This window comes from Beta vulgaris, chromosome 2 (assembly GCF_026745355.1).
Source record: "Beta vulgaris subsp. vulgaris cultivar EL10 chromosome 2, EL10.2, whole genome shotgun sequence".
NCBI classification, from domain to species: Eukaryota; Viridiplantae; Streptophyta; class Magnoliopsida; order Caryophyllales; family Amaranthaceae; genus Beta; species Beta vulgaris.
This window is the reverse complement of record NC_079203.1, coordinates 21,793,241-21,812,915: the sequence shown is the minus strand read 5'-3', so window position 1 is coordinate 21,812,915 and position 19,675 is coordinate 21,793,241. Positions and strand designations below refer to the sequence as shown.

Here is a 19,675-nt window from a genome sequence, read left to right as displayed (position 1 = left end):
GAAAAAATGGGCCTTAACCACAAATGGGAAAAAGATTGTGGGATGAATGAAGGTGATTGGGAAAAAAAAAGAGATGGGGTGAGTGAAATGGTGATCAGGCGTGGAAGTGGGACCCACTGCCTGGTCAGCATTGCACTAATTTTTTTTGCCTCACCCAGCAGCAAAACGCAGCGTTTTGCTGCTGGGTGAGGCAAAAAAAAAGCACGCTGCACGCTGCACGCTGACACGCTGACACGCCCAACTGCACCGTGACACTTGTCACACACGCCAAATGTCAGCTTCCTATTGGTTTTTTAAAATATAACCGTTGTAAATTTTACAATGGTTATATTTTAAAAAATATAAATAAATAAAAAAAATAATACCAACGGCTCTAGTTTTTCGAGATCTATAAATAGAGACCCATTTTGCTATATTTTGGGCACACTTAATTTTCTCCCTCTTCACTAATTTCTTCTATTTGTTCTAACTCTTATTCCATTGCTCTTTATTTTCAAATTCTTATAATTATGGATCCTAATCATCCTAATTATATAAGAAATCAACCCCAAAATCACTCAAAAAACCAAATGCCTAGGCAACAAAATCGTTTAATTATCTCTCAAAATCAGTCAAATTATCGCCAACCTTATCAAAATCAATCAAAATTTGGTCAACCATCTCAGATAAATACCAATCAAAGAGGAGAAAATTCTCAAAATTATTCTCCTCAATATGATAACCTCTACCATGAATCCCCATCTGAAAATGCCAACCTATAATCGTCAACTTGATCCTAATTATGGATTTTCTCAATACCAAGAAGATGCATCTCCGAACAATGATGTTGATGATGATGGTGGTTAATACGAAGAAGGTGGTGATGGTGATGATGTTGGTCAATACCGTGAAGATGATGATTCTGATGGTTTTGACGACTTTGTTCAGGGAACTCAATCATTTTCGCAATTACTATCATGTAATCGATCTCAACAACCATTGCAAAGATAACCCGTTCAATCACAAAACCCACTGATCCCAGCCACAAGTTCTTGTGGTAAGAGGGTTTGGAGTGAAGATGAAGATGAACTCCTGATCTCCGCATTTATGAACACGACTCTTGATAAGGTGAATGGGAAGAAGCAAAAGAAAAATGTCTTCTGGGGAAAAGTTTGGGAAGCTTTCGAGGCAGGAAGAATAGAACACTCAACAGAAATTGCTCCAAGAAATGCTGATATGGTGAAAGGTCGTTGGAGTAGACTTGCTCCAGCGGTTTTAAGGTGGGTTGCATTTTATGATGAAGCTCTTGCAAGAAAGAAGAGTGTTCAAAACGATAATGATGTTTTGAGAGAAGCTCATTTATTGCATAATAGGAAACATGGTAGGTTCATCCTTGAACATGCTTGGAAAATGTTGAGGAATTTTCGAAAATGGAGGTCAATAGTTATAAAATCAATGGAAAATCCACGTGATCGGCCCAAAAATCCACAAGAAAATGTTGATTCACCTGGCAGCGGAGGAAGCGGTAAGAGGACAAGAGTTGATGGAAGCGACTCAATGCCCGAGACACCTACTAGTGGTGAAGGAGGTGAAGTGGATCCACGTCCTTATGGCACTAAGAAAGCAAAGTCTAAGCTCAAAAGGTTGCGTCAGACAATTGAGTGATTTAGTACATTCAATGAAAGGCTTCGGATGCATTCAGATAGTAGGACTGTAGATGTTGAGAGAGAAGACAAAAAGTTGGAGGTTCAAGCAAGGAAGGTTGCTGCAAAGGAGGCAGAAATAGCGTTGCAAACCAGGATGCAGAAAGTGCAAGAGTACCATAAGAACATGGATTTGCTACAAGAATTGTATGCAAAGGAAAATCGAACAACATTTGAGGAAGGTGTGATTGAGACACTAACAACATGGTTGACGAATAATCCAATTTTTCAGTGATTTAGTTTATGTTTTATTTAAGTTTAGGGTTATATTTTAGTTTTAAATTCTAGTTTAAATTTTAGTTTATGTTTTAGTTTAAATTCTAGTTTATGTTTAGTTTTAAATTTTAGTTTATGTTTTAGTTTTAAATTTTAGTTTATGTTTTAGTTTTAAATTTTAGTTTATTTTTAGTTTTAAATTTCTGTAAAAGTTAACATTTGTATGTTTAAGTTCATTTAATAAAAAAAAGGTTTAAAAATGTACTTGTGTAAATTTTAAGCTTTACTTTTTACATGATTGTACTATTTTTAACATTATTGTTCTACTTTCAACATTGTTGTACTACTTTTTACATTATTGTACTGCATTGATGTATTATTGTTCTGCTTTTAGCATTATTGTACTGCATTGATGTATTATTGTTCTGCTTTTAATATTATTGTACTGCATTGATGTATTATTGTTCTGCTTTTTACATTATTGTACTGCATTGATGTATTATTGTTCTGCTTTTTACATTATTGTACTTCCCTTTACATCATTTTATGCTATATAACTCAAGCATCCTTGTTCACAATTTTCTCACACCAAACCAAACACAATATTGTTCACCATTTTCTCACACCAAACCTAAACACAAGAATGAACCCCTTCAACTTTTCCCGTTCAAGTTCCTCTAGTTCAAATGAAAGAAGATCATCACGAGCAATAATTGATCAGGAAATAGATGATTTCTTGACCAATATTGTTCAACCACTTGCTCCAACTCTTATATCAAATGTAACTCCAGCACCAAGGAATAGAAGAGCAAAAGTGACTGATGATAATGAAGCAGGTCAGTCACGTCCTAATCGAGGTAGGGTGGAAGGTCATAGGTGATTGTTCAATGATTACTTTGCTGATCAACCAGTCTATCCAGCTCGTTTGTTTCGTCGAATATTTCGAATGCAGCGACATGTCTTTGTTCGGATTATGGATAGTGTCGTTGCAAGTGATGTATAGTTCACTCAAAAAAGAGATGCTACGGGTCAGTTAGGTTTATCGCCCCTACAAAAGTGTACAGCGGCTATTCGAATGCTTGCCTACGGGGTAGCGGCGGATTCGCTTGACGAGTATGTGCGAATTAGTGAAAGTACAGCTCGAATAGCATTGATGAAATTTACGAAGGGGGTTATCATGAAATTTGGTGCGGAGTACTTGAGACGGCCTACTCCAGACGATTTGGCTAGACTACTCAGATTCGGTGAAGAATGTGGATTTCCGGGGATGGTTGGTAGCATAGATTGTATGCATTGGGAATGGAAAAATTGTCCGACTGCATGGCAAGGACAATATCAAGGAAGAGCTGGTGTTGCTACTTTAGTTCTTGAAGCTGTTGCTGATCGTGACTTATAGATATGGCATTCTTTCTTCGGGATACTAGGTTCGTGCAATGACCTAAATGTTCTTCACCGATCTCCTGTGTTTAGGGATGTTTTAGAAGGTCGAGCACCCCCCGTGTAGTTTACGGTGAATGGTAACCAGTATGATAAGGGTTATTATCTCACAAATGGTATATATCCGAATTGGGCAACATTCATTCAATCAGTTACATGTCCTCAAACTCTGAAGGACAAGTTATTTGCTCAACACCAAGAAGGAGCTCGAAAAGATATAGAGAGAACATTTGGGGTGCTGCAATCTCGGTTTGCTATTGTTCGTAGACCATCCCTCGCATGGGATGAAGAAATTCTCAATGACATCATGTTGTCTTGCATTATCATGCACAACATGATTGTGGAAGATGAATGAGATACATATGCACACTACGCAGATACTACTGAATTCACTACCAACACAAGTAATAATGAAGACGAATTTGAATATTATCATGATCGAATCGTAGATATCAACCAGTACATGGCCAACAGAGATGCAATTGAAGATCAACATGTGCATCATTCCTTGAAACGTTATTTGGTTGCCAATATATGTAATCCCCCACAATTTTAAAGATTTTTCATAAATATATTAAAGTATTTATGTAGTTATATTTAAATCCAAATGAGTTTGGAAAATGATTTGACTTTTAAAAAGGGTTGACTATTTTAAAAGTCAACTAAAAATATTTTTCATAGCTTAATAAAATTTGTAATGTTTTAATTAAGCATGTTTTAATAGGAGTTTTAATTATTAAAAGCATATTTGAGAAGAAAGCTTAATGGAATCAAAAGCCCAAAAGTAATAAAAAGGGAAAGGATTATTCGATGACTAAAGTCCTAATAAGCCCATCTTATTAGTCATCAAAGTTTTATTTATTGAAATCTCTTTTCCTAAGCCCAAAAGGATTAGCCTCTATTTATATATCCTAAAAACCCAAAATTTTACCCTACACTCTACTTTCTCTCTCCTCCTTGCACGTGACTTCCTTTTCTTTCTCTCTCACCCGGCGTTTCTCTCTCTTCTTCTCTTTGTGCGTGATTTTCATATTTTTCCCTCAAAAGTTTGTTTCTTCTTCGCTAAGTAACGTTTCTTGTTGAACAAGAAACGTCGCAAAAACTTTGATTGAATCAAGTTGCTGCCGCCGGTTTCTGGTTGCTGCCGCCCACTGCCGCCGGTCCCTTTTTCCTCCTTGTTGTGGTTGTTTTTCTTTTCTTCTTCTCTAAGATTCCATTAAAGTATTAGTTTTTATATTATTTTATTATTTATTAGCATGTTTATGATTTAAATTATTGTTTTATATGCAAAATATATTTCAGCTGTCATATATGTAAAAATAATAAATTTTAGATTTATTATTTTTAGTTTTTATTATGAAAGATATAGTTTTTAGGGTTTTTAATCGCTAGAAACTATATATTTAAAGTATAAATCATGAGATTTGGTTAGCATATAATTTTATATGTATTAAATATATTTTCAGAAGATTTATAAATTTTTATAAGTGCTGTAATTTCAGAAAATATGTATTTTAAGGGTTTTAAATGATTTTTAATCACTAGAATAGTTGTACTATACTAGGGATTAAAAATAACGAAAGTTTGATACGTAAAAAAGATTTTAAAACACGTTTAAGGGGTTTGGGTCGTTTTTAAAGTTGCTGTAAATTTTTAGTTCACGGTATTTATTTCATTATTTTATTTTCTAGGCGGAGAATTCGTAGTAGGAGACTTTTAGAGCGTAAAAGTGGCCTAAAAATTCGTTTATACAAGGTACGTACATAGTCTACGTGCTATATGATTTAGAAACATGCTTTAGGGATGTTTATTTATTAGTATCATGTATAGGACTCTGTTGTTCATATATATGATTTACTGGAATTGTTTTACATGTTATTTGCCTGTGTGCTACATGTAAACTAGAAGTATTTATGAGTATGAATGTTTGTATGGAAGTTTGATGCAAGCAGATAAGTCCAGTTTATGTATTAATTCGTGAGTGAATTAATGTAAGTAAGATTGAATCATGTGTTACATAGATTCTTGAGTATTATTTATTTATCTTATAAGAACCGTGGATCTTATTTGGTAAGTACGAGTTATACCTATATAAAGGTACAGTTTACTGTTGGCTAGGTTCAATAGGCAAGTTAGTAAAGAATAAAAAGAAGTTAAAGGAGTCTTGATTGATTAGTTGTGAACACTTGTTAATTCTAAGATAAAAAGGATTTCTGTGACGTTTATGTGATTATTAGTTATGTGTTATGTGCTTGGTTGGTGTCAACACAAGTATTAAAATGTATACAACGTAAAGTGAAACGAGAATAGGTTATAGACTTTAGACTGGTGCACGTCTAGAGTTGGACACTAAGGGTTGGGATTCATGGTGAGCGTGCCGTGGGTTTTCCTAGGATTGGATTGATCACCATTCCTCATTAGTTAAAGGTTCCTCGATATCGCAGGTCATTTTGGATTACGGGGTCATGACCGTATTTCCTATTTCAGTATAGACAACTCGTCCCATAACTATTCCATTTAAAGAAGAAATAAAAGTTTAGAGTCTAGTTCAGTAGGAGTCGTCTACAGATTATTATATGTTTTATTATTATTATTATTTATTCCTGCAAGTTATATTTCTGCAGTATCATGTGTAGGGTTTATGTATGTCTGATATGTAGTACTCAGCTTTGCTGATTACGTGCTTGTCTGTGTTTCTGATCATGGCTTTGCCTATTGATCCTGTGGTGATCCTTCGGGGGAGCAGAGTTGAGACGGCATTGACATTACAGGTTCGAAGATGCATATCATTGGGGAATCTGGAATGGAGAGGCTCTTGTATTACTAGAACCGTTTAAGTTGTTTTTTCTAGGAGTTTATGTTTTCAGACAATAGCTTAAGTTGGTGTGTTTAGTTTCTGACATTGTTATTGGTTTCATAAGTTTTAATAAAGTTGGTTTTAATAAGTTGTTTTCCGCTGCAAAATTCTGAGTAAGCCGAAACGTTTTCACACGGCGGATAATGCCTGGGTAATTCTCTAAGGTTATTATAAAAGTGTTTTCTAGAAAAAAAGAATTATCGGGGTGTTAAAATATATGGCAGAAATTTGGTGGCAATGCTAATTAAGAGCATTTTATGTATTTCTTTCTTAATTAAGTTTTATGTTTTTCGTTCTTAGTTAAGTTTTATGCACTTTTTTTCTTAATTAAGTTTGTAATTATCGCACCAACGTAGCATTTTATGTATTTCGTTCTTAAAATTATATTAAAAATGCTAATTGTGTCTCATATCATTAAAAATGCTAACTAATTTCGTATTTAATTACTTAATGAAAACGCTAATTACATATGCTATGTATTAATAAAAGATAGATAACTTAATTATCAAAATGATAATTATAATTTTAATTTTATTTATTTAATTAATTAATAATAAAATATCAATTAGTAATTAATATTTCATATCATTAAAAAGTAAATAATAAAAATATTGTATGATGGTAGTTGGGTGATGAGAGGGAAAAGTAGTTGGGTGGGGTCAAAAAGTAAGAGAGAGAGGAAAAAGTAGTTGGGATGATTGAAAAATGGTTCATGGTTAAGGAGATGAGTGGGAAAAGATTGTGGGATGTAATTTTTAAGGGAGAGAAAGTTAGAAAGAGAGTGGGATGATCTTTTTTTTTTCAATCATGAGTAATGAGTAATGGTACTCTAATGCCTTTGATGTATGCGTGATATTACTTGGCAACATTGGGCTGCAGGCTGCAGCCCACTAATTCCTCTCCTTCCTCTTGTGTTGCGTGGGTTTTGATTAAAGGAAAGCCAAATTTCCTTTTCTTTTTGCTGCATGATTTAATCAAATTGGCTTAACTCATAAAATTGCTAAGACTAATATTCATTTCTTTGACTCTTAAATTATAATGTACCTGCTAACGTTTGATAAATTATTAGTAGTATAAAATATGACATAGGTCAAATTAATACATAATTATTAAACACAATTACTCAATAACATATAAAAACCATTAAAACCCACAACTTATAATTCATAATAGTAATAAGGAGCTAGTATGAGGGAATAAACAGTTTATAATATATAATAATTCACACTTATCAACTCCCCCACAGTATAACTTTGCTAGTCCTCGAGCAAAGAAAATATCGAAGCAATATCCAATAATATCACTCAAGACCAACTTGAGTCATATCATGCCTCCATATCTCAGAGAAGAAACCAAACTAATGAGAATTTAATAATAGGCTAAAACAATTTTGTTTTTAAAGAACTTAAAAGTTAGTCATAAAACATTTTTTTTTGTTAGGTTAGCAAGTTATAAATGCTATTGACTTTTATTCTCAAGCAACCTTTGTAATATATTTGTTTGATCTCATAGGTAATCTAGGTGCTCATGTACAAGTGTATTGACATTCGAATACGATGTACTTTAGTCGGGCTTGATTATTGTTTCAGTTAATTCCCACATACTTTTTCGTACAAGAGGCACTTGGTACCCGTACATGGATCATCTCTTTCATATTACATTGCACTTGCCACCCAATGATCTCAAAGGAGTATTTGATACTTTGTTGTTTGCTTTGCTTTTGAGGCTTTTTATATGCTTTTAAGATATTTTTCAATTTCCTTTTTGGAAATACGATATATATATATATATATATATATATATATATATATATATATATATATATATATATATATATATATATCACTCTTTTTTTTTCAATGGTTCACATTCTCAAAATTTTGATAATTTGGATTACTAATCCCTTTTTTTTTCCTGAATCATGATTCCCTCTATTTTTTAACAAAGTCAAGTAATTCTCCAGTAACCAAGAGCAGTGAAAGATCACCAGGAAAAGTATAGGTCCTAATTAGGTAAATTAAGGTATAAAAGTCCTTCCTCCATATCCCGCATCTTAGCCAATGAAGAAAGTGTGCTAGATTACCAATAAGAATGATCATTATAGTACATTATAGGTTGCAAGAGTTAAAGCCACCACATTTATAACTTCAAAAACATTTTTTTTATGTAATAAAATGGAATTTGAGTAAAACGTTGTTAGATTAGAGCCTATTATCAATTATTCTCATTAACTAGCTGCTCATCTATGAAATGACAATAAATGGTGCATAATATACCCTCAAATAGACACATAATAACATATATAAACTTAAAATTTTTCCCTTAAAATGTAAGAAAAAATTTGGACAGCATCTCCCCATAAATAGGGAAACCGGCACTTAAATGCCATACAAATTAAACCTGTAATATTAAGATTCTTCCTACAAAATAGCTAGCCAGCAAACCAACAACATCAAATAGCAGCAACATACACCAAACAATTCCAAAATGCCTCAAAATTTTCTCTCCCCCACACTTAGTTCTTGCATTGTCTGCATTGCAAGCAGAATAAAAAATAATAGAAAAATAAGAGAGGAAAGATAGAGCAACAAAACCTGGTGGATGGTGGTTGGAAGTCTGTGAATGTGTGAGCATTGTCAAATTGTGCAAAGTTGCCCACATGGGTGTGCTTACTCCAAGTCCATGATGATGCCTGCATACTTGGATTATGGTCCTGCAAAACATAACAAGTTCTAGAATAGCTAAGTGTTAGGAATTCGGAAACACAAATATAATTACTAATAAATAAAATAAAATAAAAAACTAAGGAAAAGTAAATAATAGAAGGAAAATAGAATCTTGGGTTGCCTCCTAGTTAGCGCTAAGTTTGAGTCTTCAGTCAGACGTAGCCATATGTATTAATCAATGTAGGTAGGGTCTACCAGTTAATGGACTCGATAAGACCTTCCTCAACATCATGAGACACAACAAGTTTCAATCGTTTTCATTTGCCATAAGAAGACGTCCATCTCGTGTGTCGGAAATCTGTATAGCACCTGAAGGAAAAACCTGCTCAACAACAAAAGGGCCATCCCACCTAGAACTTAATTTGTCGGGATAAAATTTAAGCTTAGAATTATTAAGCCAAACTTGCTGATTAGGTTTAAAATTTTTTCTAGCAATATGTTTATCATGAAAGGGTTTAGGTTTGGCCTTGTACATCTTAGCATTCTCGTAAGCATCATTACATAATTCATTTAATTCATTCAATTGAAGACGACGGTTAGAACCAGCTTGTTTCATATGAAAATTACACGCTTTAATTAGTAGCCCAAGAAGCCATATGTTCTAACTCAACGAGAAGATGACATGCTTTTCCAAAAACTAGTCTATATAATGGTGACATTCCTATTGGGGTCTTAAATGCAATACGATGCGTCATTTAACCTTAAAAACCAATCTTTTATATCAGGTTTAATTGTTTTCTCCAAAATAGATTTTATCTCACGATTAAACACCTCTACTTGACCACTAGTTTGAGGGTAATAAGGAGTGCCTACTTTATGTGTGACATTATACTTTTTAAGCAACGACTCAAAGGAACGATGAAGAAAATGGCTGCTCCCATCACTAATAAGTGCTCTATGTACCCCAAATAGACAAAATATATGATCTTTAACAAATTCCATAACTACTTTATGATCATTAGTCCTAGTAGCTTTGGCTTCAACCCATTTAGATACGTAGTCAACATCAACTAATATGTATAAAAAGCAAAAAAATGGTGGAAAAGGACCCATAAAATCTATACCCCACACGTCAAAAATCTCAACAATCAGAATAGGGGTGAGAGGCATCATGTTACGACGAGATATAGTACCTGTTTTCTTACATTTATCACAAGCTAGACAAAATTGATGTGCATTTTTAAATAACGTGGGCCAATAAAATCCACTTTTGAGTACTTTGGCAGCCGTTCTCTTACCTCCAAAGTGTCCCCCACAAGAATAAGAATGACAAAACGATAGAATATCATGATATTCAGATTCAGGTAGACATCCTCTAATTACTTGGTTTGAACAATGCTTAAACAAATAAGGATATTCCCAATAATAATGTTTAACCTGTGAAGAGAATCGGTCTTTCTCTTATTTTGACCATTGTGACGGTATCTGACCAGAAGCAAGATAATTGACAAATGCACAAAGAAATGTATGTGAAACTGAAAACAATTGTTCATCAGGAAACTTATCAGGTACAGCTAAATCATTAGCATGTTCAAGAATAAGCCTAGAGAGATGATCAGCAACTGAATTTTCAAATCCCCTTTTATCTTCAATTTCAAAATCAAATTCTTGTAACAGGAGGATCCACCTAATTAGTCTAGGTTTTGCCTCTTTCTTAGACAATAAGTATCTTAAAGTTGCATGATTAGAATAAATTATGACCTTCGAGCATAAAAGATAGGAGCAGAACTTATCAAGTGCAAACACAATGGCTAGTAACTCTTTTTCAGTGGTTGAGTAATTTTTCTGAGCATCCGTAAAAGTTCGACTAGCATATTTAATTACATGAGTTGCTTTATTTACCTTTTGACCAAGTACGACACCAAGAGCATAGTAAGATGCATCTCACATAATTTCAAAAGGCAAGGAAAAATTAGGGGGCTGCACTATAGGTGCTGACACAAGCAACGATTTTATCTTTTCAAAAGACTCAACACATGAGTGATCGAAAATAAAGATGATATCTTAAGCAAGAAGATTCGTGAGAGGCCTAACAAGCTTGCTAAAGTCTTTAATGAATCTCCTATAAAAACTTGCATGGCCTAGAAAGGATCTAACATGCTTAACAAAAGTAGGAATAGGAAGATAAGAGATGATATCAACTTTAGCTTTATCGACTTCAATACCTTTCTTTGAAATCCTATCACCCAAAACAATACCTTCCTTAACCATAAAATGGCTCTTTTCCCAACTCAGAATGTGATTTACCTCTTCGCATTCCTTTAATACATATGTCAAGTTAGCTAAACACTCATCAAATGAAGACCCGAAAACAGAGAAATCATCCATAAACACCTCTAAAAATTAGTCAACCATATACAAAAGATCGACATCATACATCTTTGGAAAGTAGAAGGTGCATTACATAGCCTAAAAGGCATCCTTCTAAATGCAAACGTACCTGCGGGACATGTAAAAGTAGTTTTTTCTTGATTTTCAGGATAAATAGCCAATTGATTATAACCAGAATAGCCATCAAAAAAGCTATAGTAACTTTGACCAGCTAACTTTTCTAAGATTTGATCAATAAAAGGTAATTGAAAGTGATCTTTCCTAGTCACACAATTAAGCTTCCTATAATCAATACAAACTCGCTAACCTGTGGTCTCCCTCGTAGAAACAAGCTCTCCTGCATTATTTTTCACAACTGTAATACCAGACTTTTTAGGAACAACTTGCACGAGACTAACCCATTGACTATCAAATAGGGTATATGATACCAGCATCTAAAAGTTTTACGACCTCTTTCATGACTACTTCTTTCATGTGTGGGTTCAACCTTCGTTGCATCTCTCTAGTAGGTTTAGCATTTTCTTCTAAAAAGATCCTATGCATACAAATAAAAGGACTGATTCCTCTTAAATCTGCTACAGACCATCCTAAGCCCTTTTATGATCTGCTAAAACCTTAAATAGTGCTAATTCCTGCTCATTAGACAATTTAGATGAAATTATAATTATTGGTAAAGTCTCATTAGACCCTAGATATGCATACTCTAGTGTAGATGGAAGAGGTTTTAACTCAAGTTTAGGTGGAGAAACTATAGATAATGGGGTTGGATACTCAGAGAGGGGTGGTAAAGGCTCATTTTTAGACACCCAAGAAGAAGTTTCCAATATAGAAGTGTGATCAAGAATGGAGTTCAATACCTCAGAACCATTTCCCAAGTTATATGTCCCAATGTTCTCATGTGCGATACTAGTTTCTAGAGCATCTTTAAATATGAGTGCAGGTAAAGCCTCCTCCGCTAATTCATCAATTATATCAACAAAGAAACATTCAGATTCATTTTCAAATGTAGGTTGAGAAGAACCTCTAAAAATATTCAGTTTCATTCTCATATATAAAACAGAGACCACCATCTCTCCAGAGCGACAATTTATAGTAGCATCAGCGGTGGATAAGAAAGGACACCCAAGAATTTAAGGAATATTCTTAGAAGGGTTATTTGATTCCATATCTAGTACCACAAAGTCTACAGGGAAGAAACCTTTGTCAATTTTAACTAAAACATCATCAATCCTACCTCCAGGAACTCTAACAAACCTATCTGCTAACTGTAGGGTACAATTAGAAGGTTATAGCTCACCTAAGCCTAGTTGCTCATACACAGAATAAGAGATTAGATTAACACTTCAACCTAAATCTAATAGTGCGTTTTCAATTTTATGATCACCAATATGACAAGATATAGTGGGGACACCAGGATCTTTAAATTTAGAAGTGTGGTTAAACTGCAAAATAAAGCTCACTTGTTCACTTAGGACAACTTTTTTAGAACAATGCGCCTTAGATTTTCTTTTTAAAGTGCACATATCTTTAAGGAATTTAAAATACGCAGGAATTTGTTTTATTGCATCCAAGAGAGGAAGATTAATTTTAACTTGTTTGAAAGTCTCTAAAATATCTTCTTTTTGCTTGTTCTTACCATAAGGTGAAGGTGCATCTAAAGCTTGAGCATAGAGAACTATAGGTTCATATGGAATAGAATGTGAAGATTTAAAAACAGTAGGGGAAAGGGAGTTATCATTTCCTTTTTCAGTTTCACTTTCCTTAGTTTCCAACTCATTAGATTTATCATGCTTTTCCTTTTCCTCTACTAGGTTATCTACCTCTCTGCCATTTGTGAGGGTCATGACAGCCTTAACATGTTCATAATTATGGTTCTTAGGATTTTCAACTGAATTACTAGGTAACTTGCCATCGTCTCTTTTAGTCATTGTATTATCTAGTTGACTTATTTGCGTTTCAAGCTTAGCTATAGACTGAGTATGAGAATCAACTATATGCATATTATTTTTCAAAGCTTGAATAGAAGAAGTAATAGCACCTAAAGTAGACGTTACATTCCCCAATGAAGACATGATATTTTGATATTCAGAATTGGGAGCAGGTTGTGCAGCAGGTGTGACATACCTTTGAGCTTAAAAACCAGGAGGAATGTTACTCATACCAGGTTGACTTACTTGATTAGCTCGCTGCCCTTGTTGTACATCACCAGAACTTTGCTTCCAGGAGAAGTTCGGATGATTTCTCCAACCTGGATTGTACGTATTTGAATATAGATTATTGTGCTTGCGGGTAGCCTTGTGCTACATTCACCTGTTCATGTGATACATCAGAGTATATAGTAGGACAATTGTGAGACATACATCAAACTAGGATTTGCACATATTGAACATACATCATGAGAAGTGGTTGGGTTCATATTCATGTTGTTAATAGCCATTAATTGATCTAACTTTTTAGTGAGAACCTCTACTTTGCTTGACAAATCAGGAGAGTGAGAGATTTCATAAATACCACCTTTACTTCCCAATGATCTAGAAATTCCCATACGTAAAGAATTAGCATGTTGTAAAGAATTATCACTCAAATGCTCAAATAATTCCCATGCTTCATTAGGAGTTTTAATGAAAAAGGTACCACCACAAGAAGCATCTATCATTTGTTGATTACGCTCATCTAGACCAGAATAAAAACTTTGCACTTGTTGCCATTTAGGGACTTCATGGTGTGCACAACTACGTAAAATATCCTTAAATCTCTCCCAACATTCATGGAATTGCTCACTAGGTAATTGAAGAAAAGTTGTAATTTCGCGTCTTATCTTAGTTAATTTACCAAGTGGGAAATATTTCTTTAGAAATTGAGTAACAAGATTTTGCCAATTAGTAATGTTTTCTTTTGTAGTCAACCAATGTTTCACTTTATCTCTTAGTGGAAAGGAAAAAGTAAGAAATAAATTTCTTCATTTGGCACATCAGGTTGATTAAAAGTTGAACATACCTCTAAAAACTCATCAATATGCTTATATGGATTTTCAGATTCAAGACCATAAAAAGAAGGAAGCAATTGAATAGTCTGATATTTAATTTCAAATCTCCTAGTTATAGTGGGCATTCGACTACCTACAGGAGAAGTGTACGTACCAGGAGTGAAATACTCACTCAGTTGTCTAGGTTCTTGGTCACCCATTGAATTAGAATCAGTCTCAGTATCAGAAACAAAGTTATTCAGTTGATGTAAAGCCCTTAGTTCTCTAAGTGTGCGTTCAATTTTGGGATTATAAGAATTTAAATCAAAATATAATGACCTACGACCTAACATTAACTAAAAACATAAAAACAAACACAAAATAGAAGTATAGAGTGGAAAGAAAGCACCCGATCTTTGAGATATTAATTCAACAACTTCTCTCCAACCTTCAGTACTTGTAAAATGGGAAAATATCTAAGAAACTAATATAGAAAAGTAAATAAGAAAAACAGAAAATTAATGGTATAATAAGAAACAAACTAGAAGACAATCAAATTAATCAAACACCGTTCTCCGGCAATGGTGCCAAAAACTTGATAGCGATTTTAAACAAGTTATAAAACCCTATTCTTGCAAGTGTACAAGACTTAGTAGTAAGTAATAAATACAAGAGTATCGTATCCACAGGGAACGGTTGGGTAATATTAAATATAATGTCTACTAATTTTATTCTAAATAGTGATATAATGATTTGTTTTGAAATGATTAAAGTTAACTAAAATTTAAAGTAAAGTAAATAAACTTGACAATAACAAAATTGAATTGGGAAACAGATAATAATGTGAAATCTAGGACGGCCGAATCCACCACTAATAATAAGACTAATAGTTTAATTTGAATGAGAATTAATCGGTTTATCAAGCTCCCTAAACTAAAAGACTGGGAATACTTAAAACGAAATAGTGTTGTGATTGATTAGGTGACATAACCTATCTAACCAAATGATATGAATGTGAATGTACTTTAGTCGAGTTTTACGGAAATCTAAGAATCTTGAAAGAAAGACTGGATCTTTAGGGTTTTGTTTAAGTATTAAGGATAGAACAATTCGATCAAACACAAAGTAACTCACGAATTGGGTCTTGATTCACTCTCAAACAAAAGTAATTAAGTAATCAATCTTAAATCTCAAACACAAAGTAATTGATTCAAGGTTTGGAAATCACAAAGAAGTCCGAAAATTTTCACAAAGAAAATTAAAACTCTAATCTTATCAATCTCTATTAATCTCTATTATTAATGGTCGAAAATCCCATATATATAGTACAAGTTTCCTAAGCGTAATAAAACTAATAAATCTTAAAGATAACAACTAACAAACTTATCTATCTTTATCTTAAGGATAAAGACAAATAAAAAACTAAAAACTATCTATATCACACGCCTAATATAAAGCAATTAAAATACATAGACTCCTAACAGAACTAGGACACTATGTACGAAGAATCCTAACGGAACTAGGACTCCTGAACAGTGGTTGGCTCAGTGGCTGGCACTGTCTGGCGAACTTGAACTTGATGCTCCTCACACGCATCATACTCCCCTTTTTCGAAAAAACTTGTCCTCAAGTTTATTGTGATCCATGAAATCATCCAAATCAAGCGTACAACAATATACACCATGAATATGTGGCGTCGTTCATCACCCTCTTCTGCTGCACAAAATTTTTTTCTTTTTAAATCTTGATTTTTCCTTAGTTGCAATTCATCCTTCCTAAAAAAAACATGTAAAACTTTGGGAAAACCACAATCATCAGCAGCCCTAGGCACCAAAGTAAATGAAATATTAACTAAAGACTCATATCTTTGCAAATCAACATTAGGTACCACTGCTTCCTCATGAGAAACTTCAAAGTTCAAATCTTTATCCTCAAGACAAGAAAAAGATTCGATCTTTTCTTCATCCTCAACAATAAGAAGTTCTTGTTTTTCTTCATGTCGTTTCTCTTGAAGTTGAACCAAATCATTCAAATCTTGAAGTGTTACCATGAGTGTGGCCAAGTTTTCTTTTTCCTTTTGTTGCCTCTCAAGTTCCTTTTTTCTTGCTTCGATTCTTTGGACATGCCTTCGAATAGCCAATTCATTTTCATAAATGCCTCTTTCCGTCTTTGTTAGCTTAGAATAAGTCAAGAGATCTACTAAAATATCAATAGACTATTCAAGACTAAGTTTGTTAATGGCTTTAATAGTTCTATACCAATCATCCATAATTTTGTGTCAAAATAGTCCATCAAAAACTGTCCAGAATACCCATGCAATTTAAAGATCGAAAATTCAGAAATATAACTCCAAATTCAATGAACTTTTGTCAGTATCTATTACTATATGTTTTTAGCACTCGACCAAAATTTCACTCAAAAACTCCAAGTATAATAACCACAATGACCAATTTATCACAACCGTGCCAGATTCAATCGAAAACAGACCAATGAATAAAAACCGTCCCGAAACTATACGAAACAATCTTCAATTCCCACGAAATTTTACGACAGTAAACTAGACATGTAGTAGTCCAGTTTAGGCTTAAGAATAACCCAAAACTTAGTTTCCAACTAGGAGAACGAAAATAAACAAAACGCACCTGGAAACTGTTTGAATCCGGATGAGCAAACTGCAAGTTTTTTGAATTTTTTTCGACCAGCTCTGATACCACTTTGATATGAATGTGTATGTACTTTAGTCGAGTTTTACGGAAATCTAAGAATCTTGAAAGAAAGACTAGATCTTTTGGGTTTTCTTTAAGTATTAAGGATAGAACAATTCGATCAAACACAAAGTAACTCACGAATTGGGTCTTGATTCACTCTCAAACACAAAGTAATTGATTCAAGGTTTGGAAATCAAAAAGAAGTCCGAAAATTTTCACAAAGAAAATTAAAACTCTAATCTTATCAATCTCTATTAATCTCTATTATTAATGGTCGAAAATCCCATATATATAGTACAAGTTTCCTAAGCGTATTAAAACTAATAAATGTTAAAGATAACAACTAACAAACTTATCTATCTTTATCTTAAGGATAAAGACAAATAACAAACTAAAAACTATCTATATCACACGCCTAATATAAAGCAATTAAAATACATAGACTCCTAACAGAACTAGGACACTATGTACGAAGAATCCTAACAGAACTAGGACTCCTGAACAGTGGTTGGCTCAGTGGCTGGCACTGTCTGGCGAACTTGAACTTGATGCTCCTCACACGCATCACCAAAGCATAAATTATTCAACTTTTCAATCACAAATCATGAAACACCATTGCATAACATCACCCTTTGAACTACAAGAACAAAGTGTGTAAATCTAATAACAATATAAACTAATAAATCATTCTACAAGAACAATCATCAATCTATATTGCAAATAATGATAAACCCAATAATAATCTTAATAGTTATGCAATCATAAACCATAGATTAATTCTCAAACAAAACCAAATAATTAATTCATACTAATAGGGTTTTATCTAAGCTCTAGAAAAATAGAACTAGCCACTCATAATTGAAGAGAACATCACCCAATTATAAGAAACCTTGGCCGAAACTCAGACGAAAAGCCTCGTATTCTGTACTATTGTTGCGTGCCTCGTTCGAACTCTGGTTCGTTGACTTCGGGTTCTCCTTTTTCGAGCTCCTTCGTCTGCTCCCTCGTTTTCCTCTTGCTGTTGTATTGTGCGTCCCCCTTTCCGGCAGCTTTGCCTTTCCTCTTTTTTTAATCCAAACCCACTCCTCTTTTATTTCTTTTCCTAATGCCTTTGGTGTATGCGTGATATTACTTGGCAACATTGGGCTTCAGCACACTGATTCCTCTTCTTCCTCTTGTGTTGCGTGGGTTTTTATTGAAGGAAAGCCAAATTTCCTTTTCTTTTTGCTGCATGATTTAATCAAATTGGCTTAACTCATAAAATTGCTTAGGCTAATATTCATTTCTTTGACTCTAAAATTATAATGTAGTTGCTAACGTTTGATAAATTATTACTAGTATAAAATATGACTTAGGTCAAATTAATAAATAATTATTAAACATAATTATCTGATAACAAATAAAAACCATTAAAACCCATAACTTATTATTCATGATAGTAATAAGGAGCTAGTATGAGGGAATAAACAGTTTATAATATATAATAATTCACACTTATCACCTTCGTCTGGGAACTGAAAATTTTGATCAGTTTCTGAAGAGCTTCTTTCTCTGATGAGAAGTGGCCAACTGTTTTTTAGCCGCTCTCATTCCTTGGGAAACCTTCATCTAGTAAATAAAAGTTTTATCAGTTTCTGGACGAGTCTCTTTCTTTGGTGAGGAGAGACCAACTGCCCTCTAGCCGACTACCCTCTTTGGGCTCCCTTCTTTTGAAGTTGATTTCCTAACTTGTATTTTCTTTGCTTTTAGAAAAATGCCCCAATGTCAAAGGCATTGACTGAGAAGGCGGCCACCAAGAAGAGGCCGGCCACTACGGGAGATTCTCCTCATCCTAAAAAATCCAAAGGCTTTACAGCCAAGAAGAAGTATGAGCGTCCTTCTCTGCCGAAGGTTAAGAAGCCTCCTAAAGTAGAAGATACGAGGGTCATTGTTCCCTTCTCCGGGGAGGATAGCTTGATGCCTTCTACTGCTGCCAAACAACCGGACGCGGTTGTCGTTTTAGAAAGCCCTGGAAAGGCTGAAGAACGATTCACACTGCCGGACGCAGCTAAGGATGGCTCGGTCTTTTCTGGCCATGTTGCTAGGGTAGTATCTGAGATCCCCCCAGCATATAGATCTGCTTCGCTATCTTCTGGTGAGTCCTACTACTCCAACATAGTTAAGACAATGTATGTTGGCGGGCGTCCGATGAGTCCGTCCAACAGCTTACCATTGGTCATTCCCGTCAAAAACACTAACAAATCTCCTGTATCAGATAAAGGCAAAGGAGCGGTTGAAGCGGTTCCTGAGGCTTCAATTGTACTTTCGGACGACGAGTCCTTGGCCCGCTTTCGCCAGGATGACCTCGGCCGATCGTCAGAAGCTAAAGCAAGACCTCTACAAGTGCTTCCCTGAGCCTTATATCAAAGGCTTGAGAGGTGCTTCTTCCGGGTATGTAGGCTACATGTCCCAGCTTGCTGCCAATGTATAGAATTCATTTACATGCTGTTCCTCTTTTGTACTTGTGAGATAATTTATTTTTTATGGTCGTCTTGACTAATTGATTTTATCTTCTTCTCCTAGCTCTTCGCTCGTAGCATAATAATAGAAGACTGGGCAAGATTGCTCAGAAAAGAAAATAAACAGCTCCTCCGAGATGCAACGACGGCCGGGGACAAGGCCATGCATGACATAGAGATGGCGGAAATTCTGCACCGCCAGTCCAGGGAGGCATGGGAGAGGCGATCGGCCGAGATCGAGGCGGCTAACAAAAA

At 34.4% G+C, this 19,675-nt stretch overlaps 1 pseudogene; it reads left to right on the top strand.

Annotated features, from left to right (window-relative positions):
* LOC109134430 (glutathione S-transferase T3-like) lies at nucleotides 1–1,805 on the top strand (annotated as a pseudogene).
* The last annotated feature ends 17,870 nt before the right edge of the window (nucleotides 1,806–19,675 follow it).